A 22,195-nucleotide genomic window follows, 5' to 3' on the forward strand; every position below is an offset into this window, starting at 1 on the left:
TGATTTTTTTGATTATGACCATTCTTGCAGAAGTAAAGTGGTATCGCATTGTGGTTTAGATTCGCATTTCCCTTCTCATTAGTGGTGTTCCACGTTTGTTGGCCATTTGTATATCTTCTTTTTAGAATTGTCTATTCATGTCCTTAGCCCACTTTTTGATGGGATTGTTTGATTTATCCTTGCTAATTTGTTTGAGTTCATTGTAGATTCTGGATAAATCCAGTATCTCTTTATGATTAAAACTCTCACCAAAATCTCCATACGAGGGACGTAGCTTAATGTAATAAAAACCATCTAACCCACAGCCAACATAATACTGAATGGGGGAAAGCTGAAAGCATTCCATCTGAGAACTGGAACAAGACAAGGATGTCCACTCTCACCACTTCTATTCAACATAGTAGTGGAAGTTCTAGCCAAAGCAATCAGACAAGAAAAAGAAATAAAGGGCATCCAAATTGGTAAAGACAAAGTCAAACCGTAGCTGTGTGCTGATGATATGACTGTATAACTAGAAAACCCTAAAGATGCCTCCACAAAGCTCCTAGAACTGATAAAAGAATTCAGTAAAGTTTCAGGACACAAAATTAATGTATACAAATCAGTAGCTCTCCTGTGCACCAACAGTGGTTACTCTGAAAATCAAATCAAGAACTCAACTCCTTTTACAATAGCTACAATAAACAAACAAACAAACAAACAAACAAATAAAACACTTAGAAATATACCTAACCAAGGAGGTGAAAGACCTCTGGAAAAAAAAAAAAAAAACACTACAAAACACTGCTGAAAAAAATCATAGATGCCATCCCATGCTCATGGGTGGGTAGGATCAATATTGTGAAAATGACCTTACTGACAACCACCGTCATTCTTCACAGAACTGGAAAACATTTCTAAAACTCTTTTCTTTTATTTTCTTTTTTTGAGACAAAGTCTTGCTCTGTTGCTGTTGCCTGGGCTGGAGTACAGTGTCACCATCATGGCTCACTGCAGCCATGATCCACCTGCTTCAGCCTCCCAAGCAGTTGAGACCACAGGCATGAGCTCCCACACTTAGCTAATTTTTGTGTTTTTTTGGTAGAGACACAGGGTTTCACCATGTTGCCCAGGCTAGTCTCCAACTTCTGAGCTTAAGCGATCTGCCCACCTCAGCCTCACAAGTGCTGGGATTATAGGTGTGAGCCACCACACCTGGCTGGAATCTTCTAGTTTTTCAAGAGAAGCCAGAAATTTAGACTTTGCTGTGGTGTTCTGATTTTTAAACGTGAGAAACCAACATTGCACTTCTGTGGTGGCTGCAGAAATGCTGTGGGTGTTGTACAGTGCTGTTTACCATCTTTCCCATGCCTGGAAGGAGTGCCCCCCTCTGAGGCATCTTCCCTAGCTGTCTCCCTGGATCTTTCAGAGACCCAGGAAAGTGCTGGCCTCCTTGCCAGTGTCCAGGGCTCCCCTGAGCCTTGAGCATCCTTGGGCAGCTCAGCGTGTGGGCAGCACAGAGGTACTGCCTGGTTGTAGGTGGTAGGCTCTTGGTAGCAGATGCCAGCATCTCTCAAACATCGTACCTTCCCTTGACCCACTTATTTCTCCAGCAAATCAAACCTGCTGGGGAGAGAGGGGGGCCTTGTAGTGAGTCCAAAGCCAGCTGGCTGTGTCCAGGGAAGGGCAAGCCACCACACCAGTTCCGGGGAGACTGCCAATGCCATCCCTCATGTCCCCTCTTTCTTCCCATGCCTTAGCACAGCGATGGAGACTCTCCAGGAATCTGTCTCTTTCCCCTCCACCTGCTCCAGGCCCCATCTCCATCACACCTCCAAGGGCATCAGCATCCATCCACGCACTCACAAAGACTTCTTGCAGGCCTGCTATGTGCAGGGAACTTAGGAAAGGGTGGAGGCAGTGTCTGCCCTCCTGTAGCTCCAAGTCCGAAACCAAACAATCACAAACATTTAAGTGCTTAGGTGAAAACATTGCCAAACGTTAGAGAGGAAAAGAAGCGTACATCATGGAGAGTAAACCAGGGTATCTGACCTAGTCCAGGGGAGAAGGGGGTTGTGAGGGCAGCTGTTGGAACTGAGTCCCAGGGACTAGTTTTAGACAGGGGGCCCTGCAGTCCGATTTGCTGAACGGAAGGCCACCCTGGCTGCTCTGTGACAGCATGTTGGAGGGTGGTGGGTGTACCTTGTGGGATGGGGAACTGTTAGGAGGTTGATAGTCGTCTGGGGGGAGAGGGTGGGTGCTAGAAGGAGGGGGTGGCAGAGACGTGGGCAGACTCAGACTGTGTTTAGGAGGAGTTGGTGACAGTCTGGTTAGTAAGTGAGCAGCTTCCAGGGGGCTGCCCATGTCCATGGTTTGTGTGCTGTGGGGCGGCTGGTGGTGCCTCTGCTGAAGTGGGGAACACTGCAGGGGAAGCAGCTATTGAGGGGGTGCTGTGGAGGGCAGGGGTGCATCTGAGCCAGCACAGACGGCATCCACATCTCCCAGATACTTTTCCACGGGCAGCATTCTCTGCCTGGAAAGCCATTCTCAGCTTTCTGGACAAGCACCTGTTCATGCTCCAAGGTCTGGGTCAATTTCCCCCCCCCCTCTGGGCTACTCAGATGTATTTCTGATGGGAGCCCACACCTTGCTTTGCTTGCAACCCGAACCACACTAGGCTGGAAGGAGCATTGCCACTGGGAGGGAAGGAGGTGGTAAGGCTTACAGCAGGCTCAGGGGCAATCACCTTGGCTTCTGGGAACAGGGGGGCAGGAAGTGTGTGTGAGAAAGAGTGTGTGAGCCTGAGAGTGTGTGAGTGTGGGAATGTAAGTGATTGAGAGTATTGTGAGTGGGAGAGAGTGTGAGGGTTTGTGAAAAAGTGTGTAAGAGCATGTATAAGTGTGAGTGTGTGTATGTGTGTGTTTGCCTGAGAGAGGAGGCAGGAGCAGGGAGGTTCGGAGATGGAAGGCTGGTCTTGCCATACCAACCCCTCCTGGGAGGGCAGTGTATGCTGTGGTGGTCAGGGCCCTGAGCTCTGAGACAGGGACGCCTGCCTTTGAGTCTGAGTCCTCCATGTAACCAGCTCTGTGACTTCAAGCAAGCAATATTACCTCTTTGAGCCTGACGTACTCATCTGTAACGGGGTCATAAAGATCATTTGTCCTATTGGGCTGATGCAAGGAGTGAATAAGATGATGATTACAAAATACTTAGCCAGGACCTGGCATAGAAGAGCACTCAACCATAATGAACGTTTGACTCCATCCTCTCTGTGCTCAGGGGATGCTGTCTTGACCACCACACCTAGTCTTTTCTCCTGGTTATTCCTGTGCACAGAACCATGTGTTCACGCACTCCCTGGTAGCACTCAGCAAGATGACCACCTTACATTTATTTGTGTGTTTGTCTAGTGCTTTTGTCTGTTTAGTGTTGCTATAACAAAATATCTGAGGCTGGATAATTTATAAGGAAAAGAAGTTTACTTGGCTCATGATTCTGGTGGCTGGGAAGTCCAAGAGCATGGCACTGGTATACACTCCACTTCCAGTGAGGGCATCATGCTGGGTCACAGGGTGGTGGAGAAGCAGAAAGGTAAGAAGGCATGTGCAAAAAGACATGCATGAGAGTCTGGGCTCACTTCAAAAAAACCCTCTTTTTTGGGAACTAATTCATTCCCACGAGAGTCAGAATTCCCTCCTGAGGGACAGCATTAAGCTATTCATGACAGTGGTGTCCCATGACCCAAATACCTCCTACTAGGGACCCTCTCCCAACACTGCCATATTGGGGATCAGATTTCAACATGCGTTTCGGAGGGGACACACTCAAACCATAGCATGTGGTGAAAGTCATCATCTCCAGGAGCTCCAAAAGGGCTGAGCTGGGTTCTTGCTTTGCTCCCTATTGTCTCCTGGCCCCTGGCCTCAGCAGGCACATAGTGGGTGCACAACAAGCATTTCTCAAATTGAATCAGCCAAGGTAGGTAAAATAGTAGTTTCTTCCTTCCCTTTTCCTTCCCTCCCTCTTTCCTCTTTTTCTGACCCCACCCCCAGCCCACTCTCAGGGCTGATCCTCGTGCTGGGCCTGTGCTGGGCTCACTACCCCCTCTTGGTGCAATGAAGCTGAAAGTCAGAACCTACAAGAGAAGTGAAATGGCCAAGACAGGTCTGAGGCCCCCCTGAGACTGTGTGCTATGGTTACTGTCTGCCAAATCACTAGTGCTTCTTTATTTAACTGATGGCTGCTGTCACTTTTCACACCTCTGCGCACACTTGAGAAATTACCCTTTCTTTCTTTCTTTTTAAATCCCAAAGCTCATTATTATTTTTTATTACTTTTAAGATCTCATTCTTTGTTTTAAGCATCCTAAATGAACCTGCCAATTTATATTCCACTATAATGGCAGAATTTTCTAATTTGTTCGTCATTGTTGAACTTTAGCCTGCTAGGAGATTTTATCAGAAGGTAGCAGTTTGTCTGGAGAACCTTTGAAATTGTCAAAGAATTTGTTCCTTCTGGTGAGTCCTGCCAAATAAAACAAATGCAGGAAAACCTGGCGGCCTCTTAGAGAGCCCTGAACATCCCACTGCTATCTGAAAGATTGATATTCATCCTCTGAAATAAAGTCGTTTCTTTCCCATTATCTTCAGGAGCTTCAGCTAAGGATGTTAATATGGAAAACAAGGAGAGGTAAGCGGTTTGATTTTCCCCCCTTTTTCTCTTCAGGAAATTGCTTTCTTATGCAAGAGAAATGCAAGTTCACCCACAGTGGATCAGTCATATGATAAGAAATCTGTTTGCAAGACAGGGAAGCTCATTTCCCTGTTGAGAAGCTGCATTTGTTTGAGGAAGACAAGGAGAGAGAAAGCATTTTTGCTGGGGCACAGGGAAGGGATTAAGGCATCATGACAAGCACACTGCTTAGAAATGAGCCCAATTAAAAAAACATGAACCCATCTGACCCTCATGTGAAAACCCAGGGCTGGCACCATCCACTCCGTGATGTGAGAGACCAGCACAATTATTCTGGAGATCATTAAGATTCTGGGGGAATGAGTTTTCTGGTTTTGCTTGTGATTTCCATTTTCTCATTACTGACAGAAGCTGCATTTATGGATCTTTCTGTTTTAAACAGGAGCTTCTTGGGCTGGTTTTATTTTGAATTGGCCTCCCCAAAAGGCATAATGTCAGAAGCTTAAATGGGCTCATCTGGGCCGAATCTGTGAGAACCCCGGCCCCTCACGCCCTCACCAACTTTTTTTTTTTTAATTTTTCTTTCTTTTTTTTTTTTTTTTTTCTTGCCTTTGGAGATGGGATTCACGACCGTGGGCAGGCAATTGGATTTTAAAGCGGGATAACTCCGTTGCACTTGCCAGGAACTGCTGAAGCAAGCAGGAGAGCCCGTGGGCTTTGAATCCTGGCACAGAGGCAGGCGCTCGCGGCCCAGCTCTCCTAGGATGGGCAAGAGGAGTGTGTTTGTCTTTGTTCTGAAAAGGGAAATTTAATTTCATCCCCCAAGCTCTATCTGCATGGTAATTCCATAGCTAGGCGATACTGTCTTTCAAAAGACTGGGCCATTGCCTGGTTTGAAATGTCGAGAGTTGGCATGGTCCAGCAGAGGGTCAGTTTCCAGTGGCAGCCAGTGTCCGGGCTTCATGCTCAGCCTTCATCTGTGGCCCTGTTCCCAGGAGGGCTGCTATCTCTCTAGAGACTGAAGGACTTTGTGTCCCCAAGCCAGCCTTCTCACATGCGCCGGCTGAGTCACAAGGTTGGGGGCTGACATCTGATTTCCAAAGCCACTGAGAAAGAAATGCCAACACTTGTTCAAGAAGCTGGCTCGTGCTGTGCCTAGAACTCTGGACTGGAAGCTGCCTGGAGATGAATCTGGACTTGGAGGATTGGACCAAGTCTGGACTGGACTGGACTCTATGCGACCCCAGACCATGTTGCTGCTCTCATGGAGCTTATCTTCTCACAGCAGCGGGTGGTAGGGGAAGTACATGATGAAATGAACAGAAAGATATTGGCTAGTGATAAGGGATGGGATGAAAATGAGACAGCGATGTGAGAGAAGATCAGAGGGCTTCTCAGAGGAGGTGACATTTGAGGTGAGACCTGATGAGAAAGAGCCAGCCATGCAGAAATCTGAGGGAAGAGCATCCTACGCAGAAAGAACAGCAACTACAACCCCACTGAGCAGAAAGTGAGCTTGGCATGTCTTTGGAACAGTGAGGAAGCCAATGTGGTTCAAGCGTGACGAGTGAGGGGGAGAAGATGCCATGAGATGAAGTCAGAGTGATAGGCACTATCGTAGGAAGGAGTTTGGCTGAGATGCTAAATATTTTGCAGAATTTTTGGAAGCAGGGGAGAGACAGCTGACCTGATTTGTGTTTTAAGAGGATCATTCTGCTTTCCGCATGGAGAATCTGTTGAAGGGAGCACAAGACAGGAAGCAGGGTTGATCATCAGAACTACTGCGGCAAATGGGCAAATGAAGCCATTTTATCTTCCAGTGACAAGGCAACTTGTCATCAAAGGGACAGGACATCCTTCTTCAAGTCAATGTTTCTAGGCTTTTGCTTATTCTGAATATGGTGGAGGCTATGGCAGTTTACTTGAAGGTATGATTTACTAACCGGACCCCAGAAACTCACCGGTGTGTAAGAGTCTGATTTCACAAGGATTCACTGCCCTGCAATGACAAGCCAGCGAGAATGGCCTTGAGCCCAGCGTCTAATCAGAGCAGGCCTCCACTGGAGTACCAAAAAGGCTGTGAGGGGCACCTGTGACAGCTTGTGGTGAACAACTGTGCAGCAAGACAAAGTAATACAATCCACGTCCCATTTTCAAGATGCATTCCAGACCAAAGGTCAGATGCCTCGCTGTCTATAGAAATCAACATACAGCTATACAGCTAATATGTTACATACTGATGTCCTATGTATTTCGTAGCAGTCCCAAGTGATCAGCAGCTACATGGTATAAAAGGGAGACAAATTGTGCCCATTTTATTGCACGTGGTGTTGTATACTACGCAAACTTCTTACATTCTTTCTGATTTCCAATCTTTCACAAGCTGAAAAAAATTAAAATATCACCAAGGTTAAATATGAGAAGAAGCAAAAAAAAAAATGCAGAAAAATTTATTTGAGAAGATTTGACAGTTCTTTCAATTGTTACGGTGGCAGGGGCAGGAGGATGCAGAGAAAAAGTCTAAAGAAGAATAAAAGAGGGCTGACCAAGGAGCAGGAGAGTTTGCAGAAAAGCCTAAATGAGGATGAAGACGAAGTGACATCGAGGGGCTTGGGGAGGGGCTGCTTGAAGATGTGGATGTGGGAGACGCTTCCTGTGGGTGAGAACCAGCAGAGGTGTGAGACCCTCACTGTGCCCAGTGCCAACTCCCCACATTGGAAAAGCAATAGAAGGAATGCAAAAAGGATCCACAGTCCTGGGAGACTGAGCTAACAGGCCCGGTTCATCCTGGACCACGTGATGCGGAGGTTCCTGTTTCAGGTGCCGACTTCCTAATGAGGCCCTGCGTGGAGAGGCGGCCCGGGGGTGCTATCTATCACACACTGATAAACAAGGCAACGACTGTTTCCTGTTCTTTTCTGTGACTGAATCTAGTCTCATCTGTTCTCCTAGGTGACGACCCATAGTCAACATCCCGCTTTTCCCATTCACGGCTGGAGGATAATGATGCCGGTTTTCATTGTGCTTTCGGACCTTGGGACACGAGGGATAGGCTTTCTTTCCTGCCAGAGATAGGGAAAGGGTGGATGGGAGGGCTTTCTAACAAATGCTTCACCTTCCTCCAGTTGAATAGGAGTGAGGAGAGCCGAGGGAAACGCAGGGAGGCAGCCCTGAACTCCTGAAACCAGGCCAAGAGGCGCATTCAATCAAGGACTGACATTTGCCCATTGACCTCTTATCGGAGTTGGTAAGTCACTGGGGCCTTTGTGCTGCAGAATTGGAAAGAAAGGGTTCACCCAGCCCGGCCAATCCTGTACCAGCTCTCTGCTGGCCATTAGCATTTACCTGACATCTAACTGATATCTTCATTTCACTTTGGTAAACAGGCCACCTCAAGGCCAAGGTGACAGTGACCTCTGGCGCCGCACACCGCACAGGATTCTCCCTGGGGACCCTGGGGAAGGACTTTCACATCGGCAAGAGCTCCTATTTCCCCTCCCCACCCTCTGATTAGTGCTGACAATAAATAAATAACCAGCCAACAGAATAGGCAGCGGGCCCGCGAGCTGGACAGAGAAAGAGAATTGGGGAAGGGCATGAGGGAGGGTTGGGAGAGGCAGAGCTAGAGTTGGACTGAGAAGGTTGCCTCTGCTGCTCTCCCACTAAGAACAATGCAGCTGCCCAGGAAACACACCCGAGCTATGAATAGGCTGGAGCACGCAGGGCTAAGCTGTCGCATTTCTGCCGTTTAGAAAGGATCTCTAGTGTGAAGCTGCTTGGAGGCTCTGATTTTGCAAACCAATTAAATATAGATTTCTTTGGGGTGACGGTTGGGAAGGGTGTGGGTGGAATGTATGTCTGTGCTGCAATGCGATTTAGTCCTGAAAGTTTCAGCGAACCTATTCACACACTCCGCAGACATTTCAGAGCACCTGCTGTGTGCCAAGTGCAAGGCGCATCCAGCTAAAGCACACTTTACCCCCCAAAAACCCATAGTCCAGTGGAGTTGCAATGGCTACTACCTACAGGGGCCAGGCAGGCAACATGAATGAATGAATTAGGCAGGGTGTGGGACATTAGGGAGCGGTGGGGACTGTGAACAAAGTGCATGTGTCCTCTGTACAGGGATTGGGGAGCTACTCAGTCTCAGTTGACTGTCCATTATTATTGTGCCTTATGATTTTTAAGGGGAAGCCATACGTTTGGAATGTGGGGGAGGGATGTGGGGGGGGGGGCTTTTTTTTCTATTTTTTTTTTTTTCTTTAAACACTGTGTGGACCAAACAAACCATGTCTGCAGGCCTATTGGGACCAGAGAGGATCTTCTAATAACATATGATAAGAGTGACATAGAAGGCATCCCAGGGGCTAATGGAAGCCCTAAGTGGGGCATTTAACCCAGCCAGGGGTGGAGTTGGGACTGTCTTCCCAGTGCGGGTGAACTGAATCTTGGATAATGTTAGCCTAAATCATGGCCTGGTAAATCATGAATGATGGTGTAAATGATTGGAAGAGCCATTCCAGGCAGAGTAGTAATTTAACTGGGCACTTCGCACATGCCTGCCCAGCTAAAGACTACATCTCTCAGCCACCCTGGAAACCAAGAGTGGCCACCTGACTCATGGTATCTGTCTCAGTCCTTAAAGGGGAAGAGGGCTCCATTTCTCTGCACAGCCCCCTCTTCCTTCTGGCTAGCAGGCATAGTTGTTGCCAGCATAGATTGTGGAACTGGCAACTCGACGTTTTTGGCTTCACTTTCTGTAAAATTAGGATATTATCTACTCTGAGAGATTTTGAGGGTTAAAGGCTTGATACTTATAAAGTATTGAGAACCGTGCCTGGCACATACATGGGCTGCCAAGGCATCATCTCATCAATATTTTTCTGCAGATGATATTCCTTTGCAGCACTCTGGGGAGGGCAGAGCAACAAGAGGGCAGGAGCCTGGGTCCCCATCCCAAACCTGCACCTGCACTAATAGGTAAGAAGGCAACTGCACTCTCACTTAAGGCCCAGTGTTTTGAATCTCTGATGCAGCAGCCAGGCTTACAATGAGTAACTCAGAGGTTGGGTGGGGTTCTTCCTGGCCAGTGAGAACCAGAGAAAATGGCCTCAAACTGCCCCAAACTGCATGGCCTGTGAAGTCCAGAGTAGCACTAATCCCCAGGCATATGTGACTCCTGGAGCCTCTGCCTCGTGAGCTCAGCTTTCTCCTGTGCCAACCTGGCCATGACACATTAATGTTCTCAAGTGACCTAGCCCCATCTCTAGTTTCCATTCGTCAGCAACGACAGCCGTTGACATGACCACCATGTGAAGAACTGGTGGTCTGAGCTGACTTCACTGAAAGAGGTTTACTGAGTGAGTGCCTGGATGGGACAGAGTGTGACCATCACACAGACACGACCCCCTGCGGGGCTGTCTTCCACCCCAAGTCTCCTTCCCCTCTGCCCCAGGAGCCTGTTTTTTCCAGCTGTGTCTGTGCAGAGGCCACACCTCCCAGAGGCTGCTCCTACCCAGGACTGCCTGGCAGGAATTGAAGGGGAGCTATCACTGGCAGACACAGAACTCCTCTGTTACTAGACCATGGCTCAAGGAAGGTGCTGCCAAGCCTATCAAGTTGGCACAACTGCCTAGAATACTTCTACCCAATCTTCCTTCCCTCTCTCCTCCACTCAGGGTCTTGCATCACATGGCCTGACTGCTCTCGCTACCCTCCTTTCCACCCATTTTCTCTCACAGGCATTTACCTTCATGAAACCCCTGTGCGTTAACTCCCATCTTGGCATCTGTTTCTCTTGTAATAACAGTCTGCCAAAGTTTCTTGGAAGAAGAAAGAGATGCAATTAGTTCTTTCTCACTTAGGGGACTTAATTTACCCCAGGACTATTTGCATATCGAAACAGAATGATACCTCACTAAGGGTGGCATTTCAGGCACGAGGAATACATGTGGGTCATGGCGGAGCTCCCCCGGGTACCCTCAAATATAAGGGTCTGTTCTGTCCTTAGACAACTGGAAAAGTGAGCATGCAATGCCTGGGAGTTGGGAAAGGCCTGGAGCTTTGACTAGGTCTGTTTCAGCCTCTAGGAAGAAATAGGAGGTATCTCATGTACCAGTTGGTATCCTTTAGGTAGCAGGTAAGAGAAACCCCAATGCCAAATGTTTAAACAAGAAGAAAGATCTATGACCCAAGGCAGGCTGTCCTCTGGTTAACTGCATGGTTCTCTACATTTCCAAGCATCCAGGTTTCTTCTACTGTCCTTCCTTTCTGGGGTCTTGGGCCTGTCAGTCCTGCCTCAAGTTGTTCTCCTCATGGTGCCAAGATGGTTGCCATAGCCCAGCCATCACACTCAAATGCACCAATGTCCAAAGGCAAAAAGAGACTGGCTTTTCTTTTCTTGTGTTTCTCATTTTAAGAGTCAGCGGTTTTTCCCAGAGTCTTGTGGCAGGACCGTGGTCAGAATCAGGTCACATGCAGTTTTGTGTTCATCATTGTCGGGGGGAATGAGACTGCATGTTTGGCTTGGACAACTGGGATTTAGTCTTGAGCTGGGAATAGTTTACCTTGCCTGAGGGGTGAAGATCAGAATACAACTGGGTTTCTGTTAGCGGAGATAAAAGTGGAGGATGGCTCTCGGGAGGAAGGCGATAGTGTCTTCTGCAGCCTGCACGGGTTTGAAAAACATGTTGATCCTCCCTCGCTTTTCACCAATCAAGCTTCTCAGTCTCTATTTTTGCTGAACTGTCTTTTACTTTCCTTGATCTCAAAAGGCAGGAATTTCTTCTTGGCCTCTTGAGTACAATTGGTTCTATTTAGCATCTTGCTGGCAGCCGGAGTTGGTCTGATTCCTGTAGCTCATTTTACTGGTAACTTAACTTTTGGCTGCAAGTGATTAAAATTTTTAGAAGTAATCAGAAGTAATGAAAGATCATTTAGAAATAATAACCTCCTATGTGATTTTATATTGAAGATGACCTCTAAGTTCCCTTCAAGCTTAATGTTGGACCATAGGAACACAAGTCAGGTCAGCTTTGGGTGACCCAGGCCTTGGCTCTGGCATGCTGTGCAATTTGGGACAAATGAATGCTCCTCTCTGGGCCTCAGACTCAATCCAAAAACTGATTAGGGTGGGCTAGATTTGGGATGACAAATCACTTCATTTGAGCAGCTAAGTCTGCCTGAGGCATTATGCTAAACAGGACTCAGAAGTTCAATGGTGGAAAATGCCATAATCCATTAGTGATGTCTGCCAAGGGTGTGAGATGGGAAAGGAGTAGCACACTTTTTGTTGACTCTGAACTAGAGAATCTCAAATAACCCCCTAGCTCTACTATTCTTTGGTTTGAATTTCTTTCTTCCTCATAATTTATAGTGAGATTTTCAAGAGCCAATCTAGCGTGATAAGGAAATTGGCCTCTGGTGGACCAGCAACTGTGTGACCTTGGGCTTTTGGTTTTCAAACACATCATTTTGCCACTAGAATTCCTCCATCCATATAGAATCAGAAATAAATCATTGGTCTGTATCCTCTTTACAAATGAACATGTCCTGCTTTATAGGTCAGTGCAGATGTTGATATAAATACAAATATATAGATGAATATATGTGTGTAAATACATACACATGTTACATCTATGTATACATGCATACATATACTCATATGTGTATAAAGCAAGCATGATACATACTAATTCATTCACTTAGTCATTCAACATACATATGTTGCAATCCTACTATGTGCCAGGTATTGTTTGGGTGCTGAGATGCAGCAGGGAGCAAGGTGATCAGTCTCCGACTTTCCCAAGGAGAGATCTGAGACTGATTATCTTGGAGCTTTTATTCTGGAAGGAGCTTTTATTCTGGAAGGAGCTTTTATTCTGGTCACAGAGAGAGAGACAATAAACAAATCAAGCTTCTTATTATTATGTCAGTGTTGTGGAGAAAAATAAAACAAGATTGGGTGTGCAAGGTGATCCGGAAAGGAAAGTCTTACTTAGGATGAATAGAGATGCCTTCTTAGGTGACACCAAGTAGAAACCTGAAGGTGGTGAGGGGGTGAGCTCAGCAAAAACCAGAGAGAAGAACATTCCAGGCAGAGGAAACAGCAATTACAAATGCTATAAGGCTGGAATGAGCTTAGCAGCTTCACGCAACAGCAATGAGGCCAGTGTGTGTGTGTGTTCAGAGGAACACTTTGCTGGAGGAAAAGAGTCTTGGGAAGGGCAAGTGAGGTCAGGAAGGGCCATGTGTTAGTCAGTGCAGACTGCCACAACAGACTACTGCAGATTGCATGGCTTAAACAACAGATATTTGTTTTCTCACAGTTCTGGAGACTTGAAATCCAAGATCAAGGTGCTGGTGGGGTTGGTTTCTGGTGAAGTCCCTCTCCTCAGCTTGCGGACAGCCACCTTCTAGCTGTGTTCTCATATGACTTTTCCTCTGTACAAGCAGGGGGAGAGTGTTTTGCTATTTCTTCTTCTTGTTTTTATTTTAATTTGTAATTTGATTTCTTTCTTTCTTTTTTTTTTTTTGTAAAGACCAGGTCTTGCTATGTTTCCCAGGGTGGTCTTGAAATCCAGGCCTCAAGTGATCCTCCTACCTTGACCTCCCAAAGTGCTGGAATTACAGGTGTGAGTCACCATGTCCAGCCACCTCTTCTTTTTTTTTTTTTTTTTTTTTTTTTTTGAGACGGAGTCTCGCTCTGTCGCCCAGCCCAGGCTGGAGTGCAGTGGCGCGATCTCGGCTCACTGCAAGCTCCGCCTCCCGGGTTCACGCCATTCTCCTGCCTCAGCCTCCCGAGTAGCTGGGACTACAGGCGCCCACAACCGCGCCCGGCTAATTTTTTGTATTTTTAGTAGAGACGAGGTTTCACTGTGGTCTCGATCTCCTGACCTTGTGATCCGCCCGCCTCGGCCTCCCAAAGTGCTGGGATTACAGGCGTGAGCCACCGCGCCCGGCCCCAGCCACCTCTTCTTATAAGAACACCAATCCCATCAGATTAAGGACCCACCTCATGACCTCATTTAACCTTAATTATCTCCTTAAAGGCCCTATCTCCAAATATAGTCACCTTGGGAGTAAGGCCTCAACATATGACTTTGGTGGGACACAATTCAATTCATAACACCAGGTCATGCAGCACTCTGCAGGCAGGGAGATGAGGATGGTGTTGTCAGTGGGATAGAGGCTATGAGAGGGTACTGAGGAGGTGAGGGACTTGGGTTTTAAAGGATCCTTCTGCCTGCTGTGTGGATGGAGCATCTGAGAGGGGAGGGGTACAGCCAGGAGGGGAGGGGCATTCACGGGAGCTGAATGAAGAGACTGATGTCATGAGAAGGGTGACGGGTGATGGTGACTCTGGTAGTCATGGGAGTGGTGAGAAGTGGTCAGGTTCTGGATAGATTTTGAAGATGGTGCTGACAGGGTTTGGGATGAATTTTATCTCAGAACAAGGAAAGAGGACTCAGAGAGGACTTCTAGATATTTGGCCTGGAGCAACTGGTGTAAGGTAGAGCTGTACACTAGGAAGGGAAAAACTGGGCAAGGGTAGAAGTGGGGCACAGAAATCAGGGTCCTGCTTGGGGCAGGTTGAGCTGTCCATTTGACAGCTATGGGGGTGCCTGGAGCGGGAGACACAGACTAAGTTGTATTTGCTGATATGCATTTCAGGACTACCATGCCTCAGAGCCAATGCTCTGCATTTTATAAGTGGGATCTCCTTTAATTTTCATGACAACATCTTGAAGAGCTTATACTATTTTTTATTGAATCTAAAACTCTGTTGATTGTGTGACATGCTCTGGTTCCAGATCTGCTAAAATGTGAAAAATTATGCATCTTAGAATTGAGGAAAGATGATAATATTGTGTCCGGAGTTTGTTCCTTAGGTGCGTTTGTGGTCTCGCTGACTTCAGGAATGAAGCCACAGACTCTCACGGTGAGTGTTACAGCTCTTAAAGGTGGCGCAGACCCAAAGAGTAAGCAGCAGCAAGATTTATTGTGAAGAGCAAAAGAACAAAACTTCCAGAGGATGGAAGGGTACCCCAGCAGGTTGCCACTGCTGGCTGGGGGTGACTAGCTTTTATTCCCTTACTTGTCCCCACCCATGTCCTGCTGATTGGTTCATTTTACAGAACACTGATTGGTTCATTTTACAGGGCGCTGATTGGTCGATTTTACAAACTTCTACCTGGCCACAGAACGTTGATTGGCACATTTTTACAGCGTGCCAATTGGCACATTTTACAAACCTCTAGCTAGCCACAGAACGCTGATGGGTGTGTTTTTACAAAGCACTCATTGGTGCATTTTATAAACCTCTTGTAAGACAGAAAAGTTCTTCAAGTCCCCACCTGACCCAGAAGTCCAGCTGGTTCACCTCTCAAAATTATTTCCATTTTTCAGATAAAGAAACTGAGACTTCAGTAGCTTGGTAGTATCTCAAGGCTAGTAATGGTCAGAGTTGGGATTCCTGCTTCTGATTCTTCCTGGTTACTACTCACAATACACATAAAATACTTAGCAACATGACTGGCACATAGTCAGGCTCACTGTGGTCCTGATGATCAGTTGTTTAATGCACTGCACAGTATACGACACAACATGCATTCTACAATACACTGTGCATACAGGTCAGAAGACGGTGTGCAGGCCTTGTACAAAGTCAGGAACATACCAATGTCTTGGGGCTAAAAAGACACATTTAGGTATACTATTGTGTAACTGCCCTGTAGACTCAAATTTGCAAGTATTAAAGTGAGAAAAAGCATATTCTTAAGAATAAACAACCTAAATCCTGCACCAATTCAATTTTGCTTTGGGGTACCAGGAGAGAGAAATTTTTCTCAATATTTATCATGCAGTCTTCCTTGTTTTCAAGGAAAAGTGTTCCTATGTAGAAACACTCAAGTCAAAAGGCAGCTGCTTGTGGGACATGTGACTTTGGGTTTTTTTTTCACACATCAGCAGCTGCAGTTTTGGAACTGGGTAAAGGGTATTTCCACCCCCTGCAAAATGAAGGCTGCCCAGATGAGAACTATTTAGATGAGAGGAATATAAGCCGTATGCTTGGGCCTTAGATAGTCCCAATTTCTTCTCAGAAGCTGAAAGTTGTTCTGAACTGGGTCTAAGCATGGTAAGTCTGGAAGATTTAGAACTACTACTCATTTTGTGATGTGTGGAAGTCTTTGTCATAGACTATTTATTTTGTCAATGGGGGTTGTCTTAGAATCTTGGTAGTCAAAAGCCAGAAAAATTAAAATAGGTCTTACAAGGACTCAAAAATTCAAACTTGTCAACTCAACAACAACAAAAATCCTCAAACAACCCAAATTACAAAAGGGGAAAGGCCTTGAATAGACAATTCTCCAGAAAAGATAAACAAATGGCCAACAAGCTCAGGAAAATATGCTCAACATCATTAATCCTTAGAGAAATGTAAATCAAAACTCTGTTCATTAGGATGGCTACTATTGTTTAAAAAGCATTAAAAGGATGTGGAGAGCTGGGCGCGGTGGCTCATGCCTATAATCCCAGCACTTTGGGAGGCTGAGATGGGCAGATCACGAGGTCAGGAGATGGAGACCATCCTGGCTAACACGGTGAAAACCCATCTCTACTAAAAAAAAAAAAAACCAAAAAACTAGCCAGGTGTGGTGGCAGGTGCCTGTAGTCCCAGCTACTCGGGAGGCTGAGGCAGGAGAATGGTGTGAACCTGGGAGGTGGAGTTTGCAGTGAGCTGAGATCACGCTGCTCCACTCCAGCCTGGGTGACAGAGTGAGACTCCGTCTTAAAAACAAATAATAAATAAATAAATAAATAAATAAAGGATGTGGAGGGATTGGAACCCATGTGCACTATTGGTGGGAATATAAAGTGGTACAGCCACTGTGGAAAACAATCTTGCCATTCCTCAGCAATTTAAACAGAATTACCACGTGATTCAGCAATTGCATTTCCAGTTTATAGACAAAAGAATTGAAAGCAGGGTCTTGAAGAGATAATTTGTATATACACCCGTGATCACAGCAGCATTATTCACAACAACCAACAGGTAGAAACAACCCAAGTATCCATAGACAGATGAATGGATAAATGAAATGGGGTCTGTCCATTCAAGGGAATTTTATTCAGCCTTTGAAAGCAAGGAAATTCTGATCATCTGTGTTCAGATCCATGTTCAGATTCATGTTCCTCCAACATGGATGAACCTTGAGGATGTTATGTTAAGTGAAATCAGCCAGACACAAAAAGACAGAGACTGTATGATTCCACTTAAATGAGGCTCCTAGAGCAGTCAAATTCAAGGAGACAGGAAACAGAATGGTGGTTGGGAGGGTGGAGAGCAAGGGGGAGTTTTTGTTTAATGGGTAGAGTTTCAGTTTTGCAAGATGAGAATGTTCTGGAGATGAACAATGGGGATGGTTGCACAACAATATGAACATATTAAATGCCACTGAACTGTACACTTAAAAACAGTTAAGATGGTAACTTTTAAGTTATGTGTATTTTATCACACACAACAAATGTGTACTTGTCTATTTAGAACGTGTTTGCTCCCTGTTCCTGCATCACTGCCTATATACAGTAGGTGCTCAATAAATGAATGAAAAAGAGTCATCACTGTTGTAAACCAGATGTCCCTCCTCCCTGATACAGGTTCAGTCTGGACTCAGAACCCAGCCTCCCCGTTGCTACTCACCAAAAAAAAAAAAAGCATTCCTGTAGACCTGTAGATTTTTCAGAAGATCTCTGTGATCACAGGGTGGGGTCTGATCCTATAGTTCACATCAAAATCTTAAATGCAACCACCAAATAGTGTTCTTCTCTCTGCCCTTCTTCCTTTGAGTCGTGCAAAGAAATACTGCTCCCTACAAGGTACTGATACTGATTTGATATTTTACTGATAATGATCAGTACAATAATTGGTCTCCCAGTACCTCCCGAGTTGCTGGGACTGCAGGTGTGCACCACTACGCCCAGCTAATTTTTGTATTTTTCGTAGAGACGGAGTTTCTCCATGTTGGCCAGGCTGGTCTCAAACTCCTGACCTCAGGCGATCCACCCGCCTTGGCCTCCCAAACTACTGGGATTACAGGCATGAGCCACTGTGCCCAGCCGGGTTTTTATTTAAGTAAATTATTGGGGCTTCTCTAAGACTGGGCCCACTAGGAAACAGGGCTGACCTTGCCAGAAGGCAATGTAGGGGCCACATTTGTTATCGATGTATGCCATCGGGGTCTCCCAGTACGCCCGAGTTGTACAACTCCAAGAGACAGTATATTCTGAAGTTGTATAGTAGCAGCCCTGGCCATCCATACCCCTACCCACTTGCTCCCCAAATATTTGTTCTAACTCCTAAACTGCATTCCCTGAAAGAAATTTTGGTGGATTAAATCATTTTGTTCTAGTCACGGACATGGGCCTTTCTTCTTCGTCATGGACTTTTTATTCAATGTCATATTGTGTATTTCTAGCAAGGGGTGAATAGCTAATAGCTAGATCCCTGCTAACTAGATGAACCGTGAAAAGCACTTTGTGAGAGAGTCACTCTAAATTCTCACAAAGGGTTAGATTACACCATGGATTTGGCACCATTAGCCAGACAGCATCCTGTTTCCAGGTGACTGGGCCCAGCAAGCTGGGACACAGCTTCTCTTAATTTTAGCCAGGGTGGATTCAGTAGTGCCAATATTTTCCAACTTTTGGAAAAATAGCCCAAAAGTTGCAGTATTATTCTTACTCAATTGAACTTCAAGACGACAGCAGGTGCTAGAGCCAGGCAGGATTCAGGCTGCCTGCCACAGGGACATACCATGTCTCAACCTGACTCAAGCTTGAGGACACTGGACATTCCCCAATCCTCTTTGTGACAGGGTTTTTATTTAATCGCTGTATACTTTTCTTTTTCTTTTTCTTTTTTTTTTTTTTGAGATGGAGTCTCACTCTGTCACCCAGGCTGGAGTGCATTGGCACAATCTTGGCTCACTGCAACCTCTGCCTCCCAGGTTCAAGCGATTCTCCTGCTTCAGCCTCCCGAGTTGCTGGGACTGTAGGCATGCACCACAATGCCCAGTTAATTTTTGTATTTTTAGTAGAGACGGAGTTTCGCAATGTTGGCCAGGCTGGTCTCAAACTCCTGACCTCAGGCGATCTGCCCGCCTTGGCCTCCCAAAGTGCTGGGATTACAGGCATAAGCCACTGTGCCCAGCTGGGTTTTTATTTAGAAACACAATATATTGATGGTTTTCAAAGTGCATGTGTCCCCTGCTCTTCTAATGGGAACAGTTTGGGGATTGGACACAGTGTTTGAAGTGGAATCAGGAGTGATTCTGGAGAGGCCCCATGCCACTCTCATCCAGGGTCCCTTTACTGCTTAGGAAATTATAGAAATATTCAGTGCTCCAGTCATTTGAAACTGTGCCTTTGAAGCCTCAGTAAATTCAGAAAAGTCTTGATAGGGGAAGAGGGGCAGCTGCTCTACTTAGGTTGGCATAAGATTTAATGTGGACCAAATGTTCTGTTACTAAAAGTTTGAAACCCACTGTAATACACTATACAAATGTTATGAGGTCCTACATAATATTGAGAGGTGAAGCCAGCTAGACTTTCTGGGTCAAGTGGGGACTTGGAGAACTTTTCTGTCTTACAAGAGGATTGTAAAATGCACCAATCAGCACTCTGTAGCTAGGATTGTAAAACGCACCAATTAGTGCTCTGTAGCTAGCAAGGGGATTGTAAAATGCACCAATCAGTGCTCTGTAAAAAACGCACCAATCAGCGAGCACTCTGTAGCTAGTAAGAGGATTGTAAAATGCACCAATCAGTGCTCTGTAAAACGCACAAATCAGCAATCTGTAAAATGCACCAATCAGTGCTCTGTAAAATGCACTGATCAGCAGGATCCTAAAAGTAGCCAATTGCAGGGAGGATTGAAAAAAGGGCATTCTGATAGGACAGAAACAGAACACGGGAGGAGACAAATAAGCGATGAAAGCTGGCCACCCCCCAGCCAGCAGTGGCAACCCGCTCAGGTCCCCTTCCACATTGTGGAATCCTTGTTCTTTCACTTTTGATGATAAATCTTGCTGCTACTCACTGTTTGGGTCTGTGCCACCTTTAAGAGCTGTAACACTAACCGAAAAGGTCCGTGGCTTCATTCTTGAAGTCAGTGAGACCACGAACCCACTGGCAGGAACCAACTCTGGACACAATACGTCCGTATTCTATACTGTGTTCATTATTGTAAATGTAAACTGTACATCAGGATCTCCCCATCCTCCCCTTTGAGCTTTTCCAAATAGTTTGCTTACAGAATGTGGAATTTACTGATGGTCTCATGAGGAAGCAAGAAGAGAAGCTCTTATAGCACAGTAAGTTGCTTAAAGATTGCCATTAGCCAGGCCACTTCTTCTCATTTCTCCTTTCCACTGAGCAGCTCTGGACATTGCAGCACACAACCTTGGTGGCTCCTCTCTCCCTCCCTCTGTAGAACAATTACACTCTGCCCTAGCCTGGCACACCCCCAGGCTCTTTGTTGCTCGGTTCTGTGCTTAACAAAACACCATCTTCTCAAAAGAACATCCAAATCTCTGCTCTCTGGGCGGCCTCCTCCACCCCAATCAAGTGGTTTGTGAAGGGGATTCCTTCAAACAGTTTTCTAAAGACGGGTCTTGGCAATGCAATCACCACCATCATTAGGAACCAACATTTCCAGATGTTATGGACTGAATTGTATCTTCCCCAAATTCACATGTTCAAGACCCAACCCCTAGTGTCTCAGAATGGGACTGTATTTGGAGATAAGGCCTTTATTGAGGTGATTAAGGTAAAATGGGGTCATATGGGTGGGCCCTAATGACCAACATAACTGATTTTTTTTGTTTTTTGTGTTTTGTTTTATTTTGTTTTTGAGACAGGGTCTCACTCTGTCACCCAGGCTGGAGTGCAGTGGTGTAATTACGGCTCACTGCAGCCTCCACTTCCCAGGCTCAAGTGATCCTCCCACCTCAGCCTCTGGAGTAGCTGGGACTACAGGTGCATGCCACCACACCCGGCTACTTTTTATTTTTCATTTTTTATAGGGATGAGTTTTCTTTATGTTGCCCATGCTGGTCTTGAACTGCTAGGCTCAAGCAATTATCTCACCTTGGCCTCTCAATGTGTTGGGATTATAGGCGTGAGCCACCACACCCAGTCATGAGTGATGTCTCTATAAGAGGAGGAGATTGGGACACAGACGCGCACAGAAGGAAGAGCACATAAAGACACCAGAAGAAGACAGCCATCTATCTACAAGCCAAAGCGAAGCCTCAGGAGAGACCAACACTGCGGATACCTTGATATTACATTTGGAATAAAATGTATTGAGATAAAAATCCCAATACATTTCTGTTGTTTAAGCCACCCAGTCTAGGGCGCTTTGTTACAGCAAAGCACTCAGGCAAACTGATATGCCACGTCTCTGGCTCTCTGCCAAGTCTCGGTGACTTTCTCTGACATACAGAATGTGCTCGGTGATACACCAGAAGAATAGAAATCACACTTAGAATCCAGCTCCTTCCTGGTCTGGTCCATCACAGGCCTTTCCAACTTCACAGGCCACTCCCCTGTCACTGGCCACCGTTCCACGGGAAAACACACCCAGCTTGTTCCTACTACTGGCCCTGCACTTGCCAAGCCCTCTGCGTGGCTCTGTTTTCTTCCTGCCTTGTTCTTGCTTGTTATTGAGGTTTGGCGGAAACACGAGCGCTTCAGAGAGGACTTTTTGGGCACCCATTCCCCCCAACTCATTTTCTGTCTCATCACTGCATGTGTTCATGGAGTGTAACTCAATCTTTCCTTGCTCACTTACTCATTTACCCGATTACTGCATCTGTCCACATGAGAGTTTCGTGAGAGCAGAAATCGTGTCAGTTGGACGTTTTCTGTTGCTGCTATAACAAATTAATGCAAATTTTGTGGCTCGAAACCATACATACATATATATATATAAAAAATTTTTTTTGAAATGGAGTTTCACTTTTGTTGCTCAGGCTGGAGTGCAATGGCACAATCTTGGCTCACTGCAACCTCTCTACCTCCCGGGTTCAAGCGATTCTCCTACCTCAGCCTCCCGAGTAGCTGGGGTTACAGGCATGTGCCATCATGCCCAGCTAATTGTTTGTATTTTTAGTAGAGACTGGGTTTCTCTATGTTGGTCAGGCTGGTCTCAAACTCCCGACCTCAGGTGATCCACCTACCTTGGCCTCCCAAAGTGCTGGGATTACAGGCATGCACCACCGCACCCCCAGCCAAAACAATACAGATATATTATCTTATAGTTCTGTAGGTCAGAAGTACAACACAGGTCTAAGCTTCATTCCTTTCTGGAAGCTCTAGGGGAGAATCTATTTTTTCTTCTTTTGTCAGCTTCTAGAGGCTACTTACATTCCTTAGCTTGTGGCTTTTTGCTCCTTCTTCGAAGCCATTGCATCTCTCTCTGACCATAGCTGGGAAAGTTTCTTTGCCTTCATCCCCATGT

The 22,195-nt window shown here is 46.0% G+C and overlaps 1 long non-coding RNA gene across 2 annotated transcripts; it reads left to right on the top strand.

The window, feature by feature from the left end:
• Nucleotides 1-5,793: 5,793 nt before the first annotated feature.
• On the top strand, nt 5,794-21,056 carry LOC141407104 (uncharacterized). Of its 2 annotated transcripts, none has more exons than XR_012414350.1 (2): nt 5,794-7,918; nt 20,850-21,056. It is a non-coding gene; the product is annotated as an uncharacterized lncRNA (long non-coding RNA). The 2 variants fall into 2 exon arrangements; XR_012414351.1 differs by lacking the exon at nt 5,794-7,918 and adding an exon at nt 15,676-15,808.
• The last annotated feature ends 1,139 nt before the right edge of the window (nt 21,057-22,195 follow it).

Source organism: Macaca fascicularis, chromosome 6 (assembly GCF_037993035.2).
Source record: "Macaca fascicularis isolate 582-1 chromosome 6, T2T-MFA8v1.1".
Lineage (NCBI taxonomy): Eukaryota > Metazoa > Chordata > Mammalia > Primates > Cercopithecidae > Macaca > Macaca fascicularis.